This window comes from Pseudophryne corroboree, unplaced genomic scaffold (genome assembly GCF_028390025.1).
Source record: "Pseudophryne corroboree isolate aPseCor3 unplaced genomic scaffold, aPseCor3.hap2 scaffold_1742, whole genome shotgun sequence".
Classification (NCBI taxonomy): Eukaryota; Metazoa; Chordata; class Amphibia; order Anura; family Myobatrachidae; genus Pseudophryne; species Pseudophryne corroboree.
In genome coordinates, this window is record NW_026968379.1 from 35,596 (window position 1) to 46,670 (window position 11,075).

General features: G+C 34.7%; 3 non-coding genes across 3 annotated transcripts; all 3 read left to right on the top strand.

Moving 5' to 3' along the window:
- Window positions 1-1,068: 1,068 nt before the first annotated feature.
- TRNAN-AUU (transfer RNA asparagine (anticodon AUU)) lies at window positions 1,069-1,142 on the top strand. The gene has a single exon. It is a non-coding gene; the product is annotated as a tRNA-Asn (tRNA).
- A 5,771-nt stretch (window positions 1,143-6,913) lies between these two features.
- Window positions 6,914-6,987, top strand: TRNAN-AUU (transfer RNA asparagine (anticodon AUU)). The gene has a single exon. It is a non-coding gene; the product is annotated as a tRNA-Asn (tRNA).
- Window positions 6,988-8,081: 1,094 nt separating this feature from the next.
- Window positions 8,082-8,155, top strand: TRNAN-AUU (transfer RNA asparagine (anticodon AUU)). The gene has a single exon. It is a non-coding gene; the product is annotated as a tRNA-Asn (tRNA).
- Window positions 8,156-11,075: the final 2,920 nt, after the last annotated feature.

The window sequence follows — 11,075 nt, forward strand, 5'->3', positions numbered from 1 at the left end:
GATCTTTAAGTAGACAAGTCAAAATTTCAAACCCCCTGTTATGGTGTAGGGTACCTGGCCTTCTCTGATGTAATCAGAGTTAGATTTGATTCAGTGATTTTATAAAAAACAGCTAGGAAGCACAATTTAGCAGTGGGTTGCAGAGAAAAAGAAATATGCTGGCAAAAAAATCAAATTGCGTGATTAAACAGCTCTTCATTTTCTGGCTTTATTTTTATGCTAACAAATTTGTTCTCTGAAAAGTGTCCACAAAGCCAAGTCTCTGATTAACACCTTTGTAGGGATGGTTTTTCACCTATTACTAAATTAAACTTGCTTCATTGGAAAGGCAGCAAGATGTATCCTCATTTCAATGTCTACTGAAATAATACAGGTTGACACCAGGAAACATTAACGCCACTGCATCCTTGCTGCTTTCTCATGTGGAAGTCTGTTTAATGTGAAAACAAGGTGATATCTAATTAGCACACAGGTAAGGAATTAAGAAAATCTTTATTTAAGGGTGAAGATGTTTCTCACAAAATTGTTGACCCAATGCATCATTGAAATTCAAGCTGGAAAGATGATTTTAATATATCACTTGTACATTTTGTATTGCTCTTCTGGTGACAATGTAGTTTGTTTTTGTCAATTACCATTTTAATAATAGGGTAAAGAAAATGAAGTTGATTTTTGAAAGAAAACAATACTGTCAATATACTATTAAAACAAATTAAAATGGTAAAAGTTATTGTACTTTAAGTAAAAATAAAAGAGACAAAATATCAATCCCAGTTTTGGATTACTTTAATTAACAAAAAAAATGCATATAGCAGAGGATAGTTTCAATCTGCCTACCTCTGGGTTATGGGCCCAGCATGCTTCCATTGCAGTACTCTGCTGCACATGTAAGTGCAAGAGATCCTGAAGCACTCACTCATCATGGGAAAGTACCAATGTGTTTCTTCGTTGGTTGATGGAAGAAACATCTTACAAAAACTCTCCAGATTATTGACTTTTTAAAGTTTTTCTAGGAAACGTTTTAGATGAATGCTTATTAGCCTTTGTCAGTATGGACTTTTGCAAAGTGTCTCTGTGGCGCAATCGGTTAGTGTGTTTGGCTATTAACCAAAATGTTGGTGGTTCAATCCCACCCAGGGACGTAATTAACCTTGTGATCAGATTTTGGTGATATTTAAGGAGACAAGTCAAAATTTCAAACCTCCTCTTATGGTGTAGGGTACATGGCCTTCTCTGATGTAATCAGAGTTAGATTTGATTCAGTGATTTTATAAAAAACAGCTAGGAAGCACAATTTAGCAGTGGGTTGCAGAGAAAAAAAATATGCTGGCAGAAAAATCCAATCGAGTGATTAAACAGCTCTTCATTTTCTGGCTTTATTTTTATGCTAACAAATTTGTTCTCTGAAAAGTGTCCACAAAGCCAAGTCTCTGATTAACACCTTTGTAAGGATGGTTTTTCACCTATTACTAAATTAAACTTGCTTCATTGGAAAGGCAGCAAGATGCATCCTCATTTCAATGTCTACTGAAATAATACAAGTTGACACCAGGAAACATTAACGCCACTGCATCCTTGCTGCTTTCTCATGTGGAAGTCTGTTTAATGTGAAAACAAGGTGATATCTAATTAGCACACAGGTAAGGAATTAAGAAAATCTTTATTTAAGGGTGAAGATGTTTCTCACAAAATTGTTGACCCAATGCAACATTGAAATTCAAGCTGGAAAGATGATTTTAATATATCACTTGTACATTTTGTATTGCTCTTCTGGTGACAATGTAGTTTGTTTTTGTCAATTACCATTTTAATAATAGGGTAAAGAAAATGAAGTGGATTTTTGAAAGAAAACAATACTGTCAATACACTATTAAAACAAATTAAAATGGTAAAAGTTATTGTACTTTAAGTAAAAATAAAAGAGACAAAATATCAATCCCAGTTTTGGATTACTTTAATTAACAAAAAAAAAAATGCATATAGCAGAGGATAGTTTCAATCTGCCTACCTCTCGGTTATGAGCCCAGCATGCTTCCATTGCAGTACTCTGCTGCACATGTAAGTTCAAGAGATCCTGAAGCACTCACTCATCATGGGAAAGTACCAATGTGTTTCTTCGTTGGTTGATGGAAGAAACATCTTACAAAAACTCTCCAGATTATTGACTTTTTAAAGTTTTTCTAGGAAACGTTTTAGATGAATGCTTATTAGCCTTTGTCAGTATGGACTTTTTGCAAAGTGTCTCTGTGGCGCAATCAGTTAGTGTGTACGGCTATTAACCAAAAGGTTGGTGGTTCAATCCCACCTAGGGACCTAATTGACCTTGTTATCAGATTTTGGTGATCTTTAAGTAGACAAGTCATAATTTCAAACCCCCTGTTATGGTGTAGGGTACCTGGCCTTCTCTGATGTAATCAGAGTTAGATTTGATTCAGTGATTTTATAAAAACAGCTAGGAAGCACAATTTAGCAGTGGGTTGCAGAGAAAAAAAATATGCTGGCAGAAAAATCCAATTGAGTGATTAAACAGCTCTTCATTTTCTGGCTTTATTTTTATGCTAACAAATTTGTTCTCTGAAAAGTGTCCACAAAGCCAAGTCTCTGATTAACACCTTTGTAAGGATGGCTTTTCACCTATTACTAAATTAAACTTGCTTCATTGGAAAGGCAGCAAGATGCATCCTCATTTCAATGTCTACTGAAATAATACAGGTTGACACCAGGAAACATTAACGCCACTGCATCCTTGCTGCTTTCTCATGTGGAAGTCTGTTTAATGTGAAAACAAGGTGATATCTAATTAGCACACAGGTAAGGAATTAAGAAAATCTTTATTTAAGGGTGAAGATGTTTCTCACAAAATCGTTGCCCCAATGCATCATTGAAATTCAAGCTGGAAAGATGATTTTAATATATCACTTGTACATTTTGTATTGCTCTTCTGGTGACAATGTAGTTTGTTTTTGTCAATTACCATTTTAATAATAGGGTAAAGAAAATTAAGTGGATTTTTGAAAGAAAACAATACTGTCAATATACTATTAAAACAAATTAAAATGGTAAAAGTTATTGTACTTTAAGTAAAAATAAAAGAGCCAAAATATCAATCCCAGTTTTGGATTACTTTAATTAACAAACAAAAAAATGCATATAGCAGAGGATAGTTTCAATCTGCCTACCTCTGGGTTATGGGCCCAGCATGCTTCCATTGCTGTACTCTGCTGCACATGTAAGTGCAAGAGATCCTGAAGCACTCACTCATCATGGGAAAGTACCAATGTGTTTCTTCGTTGGTTGATAGAAGAAACATCTTACAAAAACTCTCCAGATTATTGACTTTTTTACGTTTTTCTAGGAAACATTTTAGATGAATGCTTATTAGCATTTGTCAGTAAGTACTTTTTGCAAAGTGTCTCTGTGGCGCAATCAGTTAGTGTGTATGGCTATTAACCAAAAGGTTGGTGGTTCAATCCCACCCAGGGACGTAATTGACATTGTTATCAGATTTTGGTGATCTTTAAGTAGACAAGTCAAATTTCATACCCCCTGTTATGGTGTAGGGTACCTGGCCTTCTCTGATGTAATCAGAGTTAGATTTGATTCAGTGATTTTATAAAAACATCTAGGAAGCACAATTTAGGAGTGGGTTGCAGAGAAAAAGAAATATGCTGGCAAAAAAACCAAATTGCGTGATTAAACAGCTCTTCATTTTCTGGCTTTATTTTTATGCTAACAAATTTGTTCTCTGAAAAGTGTCCACAAAGCCAAGTCTCTGATTAACACCTTTGTAGGGATGGTTTTTCACCTATTACTAAATTAAACTTGCTTCATTGGAAAGGCAGCAAGATGTATCCTCATTTCAATGTCTACTGAAATAATACAGGTTGACACCAGGAAACATTAACGCCACTGCATCCTTGCTGCTTTCTCATGTGGAAGTCTGTTTAATGTGAAAACAAGGTGATATCTAATTAGCACACAGGTAAGGAATTAAGAAAATCTTTATTTAAGGGTGAAGATGTTTCTCACAAAATCGTTGCCCCAATGCATCATTGAAATTCAAGCTGGAAAGATGATTTTAATATATCACTTGTACATTTTGTATTGCTCTTCTGGTGACAATGTAGTTTGTTTTTGTCAATTACCATTTTAATAATAGGGTAAAGAAAATGAAGTGGATTTTTGAAAGAAAACAATACTGTCAATATACTATTAAAACAAATTAAAATGGTAAAAGTTATTGTACTTAAAGTAAAAATAAAAGAGACAAAATATCAATCCCAGTTTTGGATTACTTTAATTAACAAACAAAAAAATGCATATAGCAGAGGATAGTTTCAATCTGCCTACCTCTGGGTTATGGGCCCAGCATGCTTCCATTGCAGTACTCTGCTGCACATGTAAGTGCAAGAGATCCTGAAGCACTCACTCATCATGGGAAAGTACCAATGTGTTTCTTCGTTGGTTGATGGAAGAAACATCTTACAAAAACTCTCCAGATTATTGACTTTTTAAAGTTTTTCTAGGAAACGTTTTAGATGAATGCTTATTAGCCTTTGTCAGTATGGACTTTTGCAAAGTGTTTCTGTGGCGCAATCAGTTAGTATGTATGGCTATTAACCATAAGGTTGGTGGTTCAATCCCACCGAGGGACCTAATTGACCTTGTTATCAGATTTTGGTGATCTTTAAGTAGACAAGTCAAAATTTCAAACCCCCTGTTATGGTGTAGGGTACCTGGCCTTCTCTGATGTAATCAGAGTTAGATTTGATTCAGTGATTTTATAAAAACAGCTAGGAAGCACAATTTAGCAGTGGGTTGCAGAGAAAAAAAATATGCTGGCAGAAAAATCCAATTGAGTGATTAAACAGCTCTTCATTTTCTGGCTTTATTTTTATGCTAACAAATTTGTTCTCTGAAAAGTGTCCACAAAGCCAAGTCTCTGATTAACACCTTTGTAAGGATGGTTTTTCACCTATTACTAAATTAAACTTGCTTCATTGGAAAGGCAGCAAGATGCATCCTCATTTCAATGTCTACTGAAATAATACAAGTTGACACCAGGAAACATTAACGCCACTGCATCCTTGCTGCTTTCTCATGTGGAAGTCTGTTTAATATGAAAACAAGGTGATATCTAATTAGCACACAGGTAAGGAATTAAGAAAATCTTTATTTAAGGGTGAAGATGTTTCTCACAAAATCGTTGCCCCAATGCATCATTGAAATTCAAGCTGGAAATATGATTTTAATATATCACTTGTACATTTTGTATTGCTCTTCTGGTGACAATGTAGTTTGTTTTTGTCAATTACCATTTTAATAATAGGGTAAAGAAAATGAAGTGGATTTTTGAAAGAAAACAATACTGTCAATATACTATTAAAACAAATTAAAATGGTAAAAGTTATTGTACTTTAAGTAAAAATAAAAGAGACAAAATATCAATCCCAGTTTTGGATTACTTTAATTAACAAAAAAAATGCATATAGCAGAGGATAGTTTCAATCTGCCTACCTCTGGGTTATGGGCCCAGCATGCTTCCATTGCAGTACTCTGCTGCACATGTAAGTGCAAGAGATCCTGAAGCACTCACTCATCATGGGAAAGTACCAATGTGTTTCTTCGTTGGTTGATGGAAGAAACATCTTACAAAAACTCTCCAGATTATTGACTTTTTAAAGTTTTTCTAGGAAACGTTTTAGATGAATGCTTATTAGCCTTTGTCAGTATGGAATTTTGCAAAGTGTCTCTGTGGCGCAATCAGTTAGTATGTACGGCTATTAACCATAAGGTTGGTGGTTCAATCCCATCCAGGGACCTAATTGACCTTGTTATCAGATTTTGGTGATCTTTAAGTAGACCAGTCAAATTTTCAAACCCCCTGTTATGGTGTAGGGTACCTGGCCTTCTCTGATGTAATCAGAGTTAGATTTGATTCAGTGATTTTATAAAAAACATCTAGGAAGCACAATTTAGCAGTGGGTTGCAGAGAAAAAGAAATATGCTGGCAAAAAAATCAAATTGCGTGATTAAACAGCTCTTCATTTTCTGGCTTTATTTTTATGCTAACAAATTTGTTCTCTGAAAAGTGTCCACAAAGCCAAGTCTCTGATTAACACCTTTGTAGGGATGGTTTTTCACCTATTACTAAATTAAACTTGCTTCATTGGAAAGGCAGCAAGATGTATCCTCATTTCAATGTCTACTGAAATAATACAGGTTGACACCAGGAAACATTAACGCCACTGCATCCTTGCTGCTTTCTCATGTGGAAGTCTGTTTAATGTGAAAACAAGGTGATATCTAATTAGCACACAGGTAAGGAATTAAGAAAATCTTTATTTAAGGGTGAAGATGTTTCTCACAAAATTGTTGACCCAATGCATCATTGAAATTCAAGCTGGAAAGATGATTTTAATATATCACTTGTACATTTTGTATTGCTCTTCTGGTGACAATGTAGTTTGTTTTTGTCAATTACCATTTTAATAATAGGGTAAAGAAAATGAAGTTGATTTTTGAAAGAAAACAATACTGTCAATATACTATTAAAACAAATTAAAATGGTAAAAGTTATTGTACTTTAAGTAAAAATAAAAGAGACAAAATATCAATCCCAGTTTTGGATTACTTTAACAAAAAAAATGCATATAGCAGAGGATAGTTTCAATCTGCCTACCTCTGGGTTATGGGCCCAGCATGCTTCCATTGCAGTACTCTGCTGCACATGTAAGTGCAAGAGATCCTGAAGCACTCACTCATCATGGGAAAGTACCAATGTGTTTCTTCGTTGGTTGATGGAAGAAACATCTTACAAAAACTCTCCAGATTATTGACTTTTTAAAGTTTTTCTAGGAAACGTTTTAGATGAATGCTTATTAGCCTTTGTCAGTATGGACTTTTGCAAAGTGTCTCTGTGGCGCAATCGGTTAGTGTGTTTGGCTATTAACCAAAATGTTGGTGGTTCAATCCCACCCAGGGACGTAATTAACCTTGTGATCAGATTTTGGTGATATTTAAGGAGACAAGTCAAAATTTCAAACCTCCTCTTATGGTGTAGGGTACATGGCCTTCTCTGATGTAATCAGAGTTAGATTTGATTCAGTGATTTTATAAAAAACAGCTAGGAAGCACAATTTAGCAGTGGGTTGCAGAGAAAAAAAATATGCTGGCAGAAAAATCCAATCGAGTGATTAAACAGCTCTTCATTTTCTGGCTTTATTTTTATGCTAACAAATTTGTTCTCTGAAAAGTGTCCACAAAGCCAAGTCTCTGATTAACACCTTTGTAAGGATGGTTTTTCACCTATTACTAAATTAAACTTGCTTCATTGGAAAGGCAGCAAGATGCATCCTCATTTCAATGTCTACTGAAATAATACAAGTTGACACCAGGAAACATTAACGCCACTGCATCCTTGCTGCTTTCTCATGTGGAAGTCTGTTTAATGTGAAAACAAGGTGATATCTAATTAGCACACAGGTAAGGAATTAAGAAAATCTTTATTTAAGGGTGAAGATGTTTCTCACAAAAATGTTGACCCAATGCAACATTGAAATTCAAGCTGGAAAGATGATTTTAATATATCACTTGTACATTTTGTATTGCTCTTCTGGTGACAATGTAGTTTGTTTTTGTCAATTACCATTTTAATAATAGGGTAAAGAAAATGAAGTGGATTTTTGAAAGAAAACAATACTGTCAATATACTATTAAAACAAATTAAAATGGTAAAAGTTATTGTACTTTAAGTAAAAATAAAAGAGACAAAATATCAATCCCAGTTTTGGATTACTTTAATTAACAAAAAAAATGCATATAGCAGAGGATAGTTTCAATCTGCCTACCTCTGGGTTATGGGCCCAGCATGCTTCCATTGCAGTACTCTGCTGCACATGTAAGTGCAAGAGATCCTGAAGCACTCACTCATCATGGGAAAGTACCAATGTGTTTCTTCGTTGGTTGATGGAAGAAACATCTTACAAAAACTCTCCAGATTATTGACTTTTTAAAGTTTTTCTAGGAAACGTTTTAGATGAATGCTTATTAGCCTTTGTCAGTATGGACTTTTGCAAAGTGTCTCTGTGGCGCAATCGGTTAGTGTGTTTGGCTATTAACCAAAATGTTGGTGGTTCAATCCCACCCAGGGACGTAATTAACCTTGTGATCAGATTTTGGTGATATTTAAGGAGACAAGTCAAAATTTCAAACCTCCTCTTATGGTGTAGGGTACATGGCCTTCTCTGATGTAATCAGAGTTAGATTTGATTCAGTGATTTTATAAAAAACAGCTAGGAAGCACAATTTAGCAGTGGGTTGCAGAGAAAAAAAATATGCTGGCAGAAAAATCCAATCGAGTGATTAAACAGCTCTTCATTTTCTGGCTTTATTTTTATGCTAACAAATTTGTTCTCTGAAAAGTGTCCACAAAGCCAAGTCTCTGATTAACACCTTTGTAAGGATGGTTTTTCACCTATTACTAAATTAAACTTGCTTCATTGGAAAGGCAGCAAGATGCATCCTCATTTCAATGTCTACTGAAATAATACAAGTTGACACCAGGAAACATTAACGCCACTGCATCCTTGCTGCTTTCTCATGTGGAAGTCTGTTTAATGTGAAAACAAGGTGATATCTAATTAGCACACAGGTAAGGAATTAAGAAAATCTTTATTTAAGGGTGAAGATGTTTCTCACAAAAATGTTGACCCAATGCAACATTGAAATTCAAGCTGGAAAGATGATTTTAATATATCACTTGTACATTTTGTATTGCTCTTCTGGTGACAATGTAGTTTGTTTTTGTCAATTACCATTTTAATAATAGGGTAAAGAAAATGAAGTGGATTTTTGAAAGAAAACAATACTGTCAATATACTATTAAAACAAATTAAAATGGTAAAAGTTATTGTACTTTAAGTAAAAATAAAAGAGACAAAATATCAATCCCAGTTTTGGATTACTTTAATTAACAAAAAAAAAATGCATATAGCAGAGGATAGTTTCAATCTGCCTACCTCTCGGTTATGAGCCCAGCATGCTTCCATTGCAGTACTCTGCTGCACATGTAAGTTCAAGAGATCCTGAAGCACTCACTCATCATGGGAAAGTACCAATGTGTTTCTTCGTTGGTTGATGGAAGAAACATCTTACAAAAACTCTCCAGATTATTGACTTTTTAAAGTTTTTCTAGGAAACGTTTTAGATGAATGCTTATTAGCCTTTGTCAGTATGGACTTTTTGCAAAGTGTCTCTGTGGCGCAATCAGTTAGTGTGTACGGCTATTAACCAAAAGGTTGGTGGTTCAATCCCACCCAGGGACCTAATTGACCTTGTTATCAGATTTTGGTGATCTTTAAGTAGACAAGTCAAAATTTCAAACCCCCTGTTATGGTGTAGGGTACCTGGCCTTCTCTGATGTAATCAGAGTTAGATTTGATTCAGTGATTTTATAAAAACAGCTAGGAAGCACAATTTAGCAGTGGGTTGCAGAGAAAAAAAATATGCTGGCAGAAAAATCCAATTGAGTGATTAAACAGCTCTTTATTTTCTGGCTTTATTTTTATGCTAACAAATTTGTTCTCTGAAAAGTGTCCACAAAGCCAAGTCTCTGATTAACACCTTTGTAAGGATGGTTTTTCACCTATTACTAAATTAAACTTGCTTCATTGGAAAGGCAGCAAGATGCATCCTCATTTCAATGTCTACTGAAATAATACAGGTTGACACCAGGAAACATTAACGCCACTGCATCCTTGCTGCTTTCTCATGTGGAAGTCTGTTTAATGTGAAAACAAGGTGATATCTAATTAGCACACAGGTAAGGAATTAAGAAAATCTTTATTTAAGGGTGAAGATGTTTCTCACAAAATCGTTGCCCCAATGCATCATTGAAATTCAAGCTGGAAAGATGATTTTAATATATCACTTGTACATTTTGTATTGCTCTTCTGGTGACAATGTAGTTTGTTTTTGTCAATTACCATTTTAATAATAGGGTAAAGAAAATTAAGTGGATTTTTGAAAGAAAACAATACTGTCAATATACTATTAAAACAAATTAAAATGGTAAAAGTTATTGTACTTTAAGTAAAAATAAAAGAGCCAAAATATCAATCCCAGTTTTGGATTACTTTAATTAACAAACAAAAAAATGCATATAGCAGAGGATAGTTTCAATCTGCCTACCTCTGGGTAATGGGCCCAGCATGCTTCCATTGCTGTACTCTGCTGCACATGTAAGTGCAAGAGATCCTGAAGCACTCACTCATCATGGGAAAGTACCAATGTGTTTCTTCGTTGGTTGATAGAAGAAACATCTTACAAAAACTCTCCAGATTATTGACTTTTTAAAGTTTTTCTAGGAAACGTTTTAGATGAATGCTTATTAGCATTTGTCAGTATGTAGTTTTGCAAAGTGTCTCTGTGGCGCAATCAGTTAGTGTGTACGGCTATTAACCAAAAGGTTGGTGGTTCAATCCCACCCAGGGACGTAATTGACCTTGTTATCAGATTTTGGTGATCTTTAAGTAGACAAGTCAAATTTCATACCCCCTGTTATGGTGTAGGGTACCTGGCCTTCTCTGATGTAATCAGAGTTAGATTTGATTCAGTGATTTTATAAAAACATCTAGGAAGCACAATTTAGCAGTGGGTTGCAGAGAAAAAGAAATATGCTGGCAAAAAAATCAAATTGCGTGATTAAACAGCTCTTCATTTTCTGGCTTTATTTTTATGCTAACAAATTTGTTCTCTGAAAAGTGTCCACAAAGCCAAGTCTCTGATTAACACCTTTGTAGGGATGGTTTTTCACCTATTACTAAATTAAACTTGCTTCATTGGAAAGGCAGCAAGATGTATCCTCATTTCAATGTCTACTGAAATAATACAGGTTGACACCAGGAAACATTAACGCCACTGCATCCTTGCTGCTTTCTCATGTGGAAGTCTGTTTAATGTGAAAACAAGGTGATATCTAATTAGCACACAGGTAAGGAATTAAGAAAATCTTTATTTAAGGGTGAAGATGTTTCTCACAAAATTGTTGACCCAATGCATCGTTGAAATTCAAG